This window comes from Camelus bactrianus, chromosome 6 (assembly GCF_048773025.1).
Source record: "Camelus bactrianus isolate YW-2024 breed Bactrian camel chromosome 6, ASM4877302v1, whole genome shotgun sequence".
In the NCBI taxonomy this organism is placed as follows: domain Eukaryota; kingdom Metazoa; phylum Chordata; class Mammalia; order Artiodactyla; family Camelidae; genus Camelus; species Camelus bactrianus.
The window spans coordinates 79,946,370-79,953,775 of NC_133544.1; positions in this window are offsets into that span (position 1 = coordinate 79,946,370).

The following is a 7,406-nucleotide window of genomic DNA, read 5'->3' on the forward strand; positions in this document are numbered from 1 at the left end:
AGTGGGCTGTTGTTAGTAGGATGTTTAGCTTCCCCTAATGCACCTGAGTTGCATAGGGGAGAGGAGACTAACAAACAAAAATCTAGATTCTCTTCAGACAGAACAAAGGGTGTATAGTGAGAAGTAACTCCCTAGGTTTCATTGGTGGCTTGGGAACCCACACTAGGAAGGGGAGGTGGGACATGGTTTCTTTTTAACTTTTCTTGCTCCTGCTCTTTTGTAGTTTCTGGCTCCTCCAGGACAGGAAGGGAGGGATGGATGACAGGCAAATGGGCAAAGGCTGGTGCTACTTATAGTTTCTCTTGGCTGTGAAATGCCCTCTGTAATAGCAGGTGGCCAAATATCTGTGGGGCACTCTTATGGGTTCTTTGCAAACCTATGGTGGACCGCCATACAAATTTCTGTGCCAAAGGTTCTCTCAGTGACCTTTGGTGATTTCCCCTCTCCTTTTCTGTCCTCTTGCTGTACATCTTCTCTTTTTGGTGGGGTGGGGGCTATCACTCAGTGATCATGTCTCTCAGACAAGGTTCTTTCAGATAGTTCATGCTTTACAATCTATAGCCAGGGTGTCCATTTGGCCCAGCGAATTCGTGTATTCTTGCCAAGCCAAGCGGTAGAAGTGCAGTTTAACCAGTTCTGACTTCTCTCCCCTTGTCTTGCTGTCATGGGAGTTCTAGCCAGTCTCCTGCCTTCAGACCTCCTCAGATAAAGAACAGACATCAGGCCTAAGACCCTGGGACACTCATCAGTCTCTTCTAGGGCTCCCACACTCTGCTCTGATAGTTAAACAGCCTGGTGCAGTCCCAAGAGGTCCTGTAACTCAGCCAGCATTCATTCAGACAGTAAGTTGTTGGTCTCTCCTGTTGCAGGCAATCCTAACATTTGTGAAGATCTCTTGGAAGTGTACATACTTGGCTTGGGGGAGGGTGCAGGGGAGAAGAAGGAAAAGGAGTAGTGCCTTTCCTAACACTTAGGATCTCGTATGAATTAGGAATAGTACCTTAGTCCTCAAGATACTTTATTGCCATCTGCTGGAAAATTGGTATAATACTAGACAAATCTCCAATGACTGTGGGGTGACTGGTGCCCCCTGTAGTTGTGCTATGTGCACTTAGCACAGCTGTAAAAAATGTTCCCAAGAAGAAAACCTCCACATCCTTTGCTTCTATAAACTACTTTCAGTGACTTCCTTTCTAACAACCTCTTTTCTCATATTTAGATTATGTGTGGATAAGGGTTATATCTTTTTGTAAATCCTGCAAAGATACATCTTGCACCCTTCCTCCCAATGTGGGAGTATTTGCTTTTTGTCTTCAACTTTATGGCCTTAGATAAAATTCTGAGAAAACAGAAAAATTCCATTTTACTTCTTGTTATTGCCATTTGTTAGCCAACTCTTAGGCAGAATGCAACGGTAACTTATGAAGAATCTAGATGATAACAGCTCTTTTGAAGTACAAAATATCTACAGTAAAACTTTCTCACACCTACAGAGTTAGCAGTAACCAGATTTACCCTAGATAAGAATGTGTCAAAGAATCTACAAAGTTCCAGTCATATTTTAGAGCCAAGTACATAACAGATATTTATTTGATGAATGAATGAATGAAAAAGTGAGTGAATGAATGAATGAGAAAATGAGTGAATGAATGACCAAATGGAGGCTATTTAAGAACTATCTAAGAACTTAATAGTCATTTGTTCTAATTCATCAGGGTATTTCTGTGAGAATATGCCCCACACCAGTTGTATTAGTTTCTTAATTAACTACCACAAACTGGGTAGCTTAAAACAACAGAAACTTATTCTCCCACAGTTTGGGGGGCAGGAAGTCCAAAGTCAAGGCGTCGGCTGGGTTGGTTCCTCCCAGAGGCTCTGAGGGAGAATCCATTCCATGCCCTGCTGCTATCTTCTGGCTGTGGCTACTAATCCTTGGGATTCCTTGGCCTGTAGCTGCGTAACTCCAACCTCTGCCTCCATCTTCGCATGGCTTTCCCCTCGTGTTTCTCTTGTGTCTCAAACCTCCTTCTCTTTTCTCTTGTAAGGGCACAGCCATTGTATTTAGGGCCCACCCTAAATCCCAGATAATCTGACCCAAGATTCTTAACTTAATCACATCTGCAAAGACCCTATTACCAAATAAGGTTGTTGTATGGCTGTGAGCAAAACTGACGCCATCTTGGATCCATGCAGCTCCTCCTGTGCTTCTGCTGACCCTACCCAAAACTGTCCTGTGCAATAAGTCACTTCCCTGTTGTCAAGGGCTTTGAGTTATTAGATACTGTTTAATAATCATTATTACCAGGTAGCCCCTATGCTCTGTTAGTTCCCAAACAATAATGAAGACTTTCACTGACAGTTCCCGCTGCCTAGTTATCCATTCAGTCATCTTGACTCAGGAATGCACTTCCTGTTTCCAGGCATGCACCCCCATACCTTAGGTTAACTATAAAAGTGTCCCAATGGCCTCTTGGTGGTGCAAAGTGCAGATGCAAATGCTTCAGGTTGTTGTCCACCGGATCCCACCCTGCGAGTAACTGACCCACTGATTACATGGAGCTGTCTGCCTCATTTTTTGTTCTCAAGATACCTTCTCAGTTCAGTGGGTTCTTTTCATTCCCTCCGTCCTCCAGCAGCTGCACTCACAGGTACCAGTATTAGAACTTAGAGATCTCCTTTTGGGGGCCATTATCCGACCCACTACGTAAGTGAAAAATCACTCATACTGTGGTCCCCACTTGTGTTCTGCAATACAAGTGAATGATTTTTTTCCACAGCAGCTTTCCAGCAGACAGAGGATTCTATTTGGCCAGTGCAAGTGTGGCTTTGACTTTCCACCGATGTCACCACCAATCATGAGAAACACACCCATCACTGCATCCACACTAATGAGGTCACATTAGGTGTCTGGACCTTGCGTGATAACAAGCTAAAGGAAGTCACAAATAGAAAATTATCTGTTCCGAATATTCTGAGAGGTACAGTTATCAAATAGAGATGTAAAAAATGACAGTCTCTGAAAATACAGAGAAACGAGAGGCACATAGAAGGTTCCTTCTTTGTTGGCTCAATGGTTTTTCCCGATATTTAAATTTTTTGGAGTATTCAAATTTCTCAGAAGCCTCTACTACAAAAATAAAGTGAGAAAAATCTTGGTTTTTCCCCAGCAGATATGGATAACCATAGCTTCTGAATTAGAATGAACTCACTATAATACATTTTTTTCAGATAGAGTATCTTTTGGTGAGTGTGGAGGCCTTGTTTACCCTCACTGAATTGTGCATCAAAGTGTCTGGCCACCGTGCAGTTCATCATGCTGAGGATCTGTACAGACACTGGCTACTTACCACCCTCACTCTGGTCTGAATTAGAATCCTTTTGGTCCTTACAGTCCAGAAGGATTCTGTCATGAATAATAATCATTGTTTTTTTGCTAAGAATATTTCTGAAAAATATTCTTTCTGAAGAATATTCTCTGTGTTTAAATGAAAAAATCTTATCAAATATACACAAATATATAGGGACCTCTCACAAAGTCATTACCAAAATTCATAGTTATGTAATCTATCTTTTTTTTTTTTTGGCTGAAATATCTTAAAGACAATCCTAGACATCATACCATGTTATCCCTACATACTATGGTATGCATCTCTAAAACTTGTAGGCATTTTTATTACATACCATATACAAGACCAGTATCATACCCAAAAATAATTCTTCAGGATCATCTAACATCCTGTCTATATTCAAATTTCCCTGTTTCAAAAATGGGTTTTTTTGTGGCTTTGGCTTGTTTAAAACAGGTTCCAAATAAGACCCACACACTAAATTATATTGCGTTTTTTCAATCTCCTTTAGTACAGGGTTTTTCAGCAGTGGCACTTTTGACATTTTGGACCAGATAAGTCTTGTTGGGGGGTGGGGAGGTTGCCCTGTGCATTGTAAGATGTACAGCAGCATCCTTGGCCTCAACCCTAGAATCCATTAGCACCTCTTACATTGTGACAATCAAAAATGTCTCCAGACATTGTTTTTCCTTTTTTTTTTTTTTCCAGACATTGTTAAATGTCCCCCTGAGGACAAAATCATCTCTGGTTGAGAAAAATGAAATATTTAGTATAGTTCTCCCTTTTTTCCTATGACATTGACTTACAGAATAAATGAGATGAGTTGTCTTGCACAATGTCCCATATTCTGAATTTATCTGCTCCCTCATAGGATCATCTAACTTATTTCTCTATCCCTTATTCCTGTCATTGGAAGCTAGGTTGAGAGAGGCAAAGTTAGGCTGAATATTTTTGATCAAAATACTTCAGAGTTAGTGCCATATACTGAACTTCATATTGTATCAAATCAGGGTGTCCAGCATGTCTGATTGCATCATTATTAGTGATAGTAAGATTGATCGGTAGGTTCACATGGTGACAGTCTGATCGCTTCATTGCAAAGTTCTCTATCAACCTTCTATTTAGTGTTTTCATCCATTGACGAACTTTGCCTGTATCAACTATTTGGTTAGGTTGAAAACTGGAGGTTTTCTATTTTGGCTTTATATTTATTAACTGAAGTTCTCTTGAAAAGAAATATCTCTCATCAGCTATTTGGTTATCCTGAGGCATAGCTCATTCAGGAAAGGCAGGATAAATCCTCAACTATTTTTAATTGCCAATTTTCAAAATAAGCATTTATACCTAGGTTTCAGTGGTGACCAGTGTATGCAAATGTTGTGTGCTTCCTTTGTCTTGTTTGCTTTCTGATTCTGTAAAATTATAAACTTAGGGATTTTTATAGATTGTGTGTTTTAATTGAATACAGTCAATATTCTATTTGATGCTCATTTTTCCCCCAAATATTTTTATTATTTGGCCAACGGGAGCTTTTTCATGTTTTTTATTTTATTTTTCCCAAATAAGAAAGTTTAGTAGTTCTATCAATGAAAATCTAGGCAATAATTGCTTTAGTCTTTAGATGTCTGAAGAAGTCTTTATTTTGACTTCATTATTACTTAAGGGTACAAATAGATTTATAACTTTACAATTATTTTTCCTCAGCACTTTGAAAATATTAATCCACTGTCTTCTGAAATCTACTGTTTTTACAAGAAGTCTTATTATCTTTCAGATGCCATTCTCTTATAGGTATTTTCTTTTTTTTTTCCTTTCTGGGTTTTTTTTTTAAATTAAATAATAATTTTCAATTTTTAAGAGTACATTAGATTTATAGTGGAAAGTACAGAGAGTCTCCATATACCCGCTGCCCCCACACACCCACAATCTCTCTCCCCTACTACTGACATCCTACACCATGTGGTATTACTTGTTACAGTCTATGAACCATAACTTCATTATCACCCAAAGACCATAGTTTACTTTAGGGTGCACTCTCACTGTTGTACACTCTATAGGTTTTGGCATATGTATTCCCCCACTGTAATATCATACACAATAGTTTCATTGTTCTAAAACTCGTTTGTGCTCTGCCTATTCACCTCTCCCTCCTCCCTAACTCTTGCAACCACTGATCCTTTTACTGTCTCCATAGTTTTGCTTTTTCTAGAATATCATATAGTTTGAATTATACAGTATGTAGCCTTTTCAGATTGGCTTCTTCCACTTTGTAATATGCACTTAAGTTTATCCATGTCTTTCCATGGCTTGATAGCTCATTTCTTTTTAGCACTGAATAGTATGCCATTGTGTAGATGTACTGCAGTTTATGTATCCATTCACCTCCTGAAGAACATCTTGCTTGCTTCCAATTTTTGGCAGTTATGAATAAAGCTGCTATAAATATGTGTGTATAGGTTTTTGTGTGGACATGTTTTTAACTCCTTTGGGTAAATATCAAGGAGTGTGATTGCTGGATCATGTAGTAGGACTATGTTTGGTTTTCTAAAAAAACTGCCAAACTGTCTTCTACAATGCCTATACCCTTTTGCATTTCCATCAGCAGTGACTGAGAGGTCTTATTGCTCCATATCCTTGTCAGCGTTTTGGATTTTGCCCATTCTAACAGGTGTGTTGTGCTATCTCGTTGTTTCAATTTGCAATTCCCTAATGTCACATCATGTTTAGCATGTTTTCATATGCTTTCTTGTCATCTGTATTTCTTCTTAAAAATTTAAATTTTTGATTGTTCATTTTTTTGTTGTTGAGTTTTAAATGTTCTTTATTTATTTTGGATAACAGTCCTTTCTCAGATGTGTCTGTTGCAAATATTTTTCTCCCAGTCTGTGGATTGTTTCCTCATACTCTTGACATTGCTGTTCTTTTTTTCAAACTGAATGCCCGCCTTTCATAGTTTTACCCCCAGCTTTACTGAGACATAATTGACATATAATATTGTATATGTTTAAGGTGTATACATGATGCTTTGCTACAAGTATATATTGTGAAGTGATTACCACAATAAGATTAGTTAACCAGTGAACTCAGGGAGAATTCAAGCCAGCTTACAAAAGGCTGTGCTTTTCACAAATTCAAAAAACCAAAATGTGAAGACTTAAACCTTAGATTGTCATGAATAATTTTTCTTGGGGTAACAAGATAATTTAAAAATTAGGCCTGTTTGTTATAGCAACAGGGAGTGAATTACCTTCCAAATTGGAAATATCCCTTAATAGATCAATAAAAGAACGAGTAAAGGTGTGGAAGAGAAAACCTGCTTCAAGGTAAATACATGATCAACTTAAATTTCTCAAGCACTGACAGAACATTTGATCTAATTTCCAGGTGGACAGAAAGCTCTTTTTCTGGAACAGCTTCCACTGCAGCCCCATATAGATGCAGAAAGACAGACATAGAGACCATGCAAGGTCCCTTCCAACAAGGCAGGGATGATGGACATATCAGTGGGTCATTTTCACTTTTCATGACTGCAGAATCTTGTAGGTTCAATTATTCTCCATCCTTTCTGTGCCTTTGTGAACCACTTGTTCTACCTTAAAGCACCTCTGGAATCACCAGGGCAAACATTCTGAGCAAGGAACTTACTGAGTGTAAGGTCTCCAGAAAACAGACTGCTGTGTCATTGCCTTTGGAAAGCAATCATTTTAAGATAGTTTTCAGGTTGGTGAAAGACCAGTGCAACAAAATGATAAAAGGCCTCCGTCATCCAATCTCCTGCTGCCATCCTGAAGAAGTGTGTTCCTGTTCAGAACCTGAGCAGAAGATCTGGCCAGGAGGCATCTAACTTGCTAGAATCCTGCCCCAATTTAAGGGTCGGGTTGCAGCTCTTCCCCAAAATTGTTCTGTGATAGGCAGCATTACTTAGAAAATTCCAATAAAGCACCAGAATGTCTGAGATAAAAGAGCACTTTGTAAAATAAGAGAAAAATAAAGGACATCAGCATAATCCTATCTCTAAGCCAAATCTGGATAATGTTAAAGGACTTCCAAATAACAGCA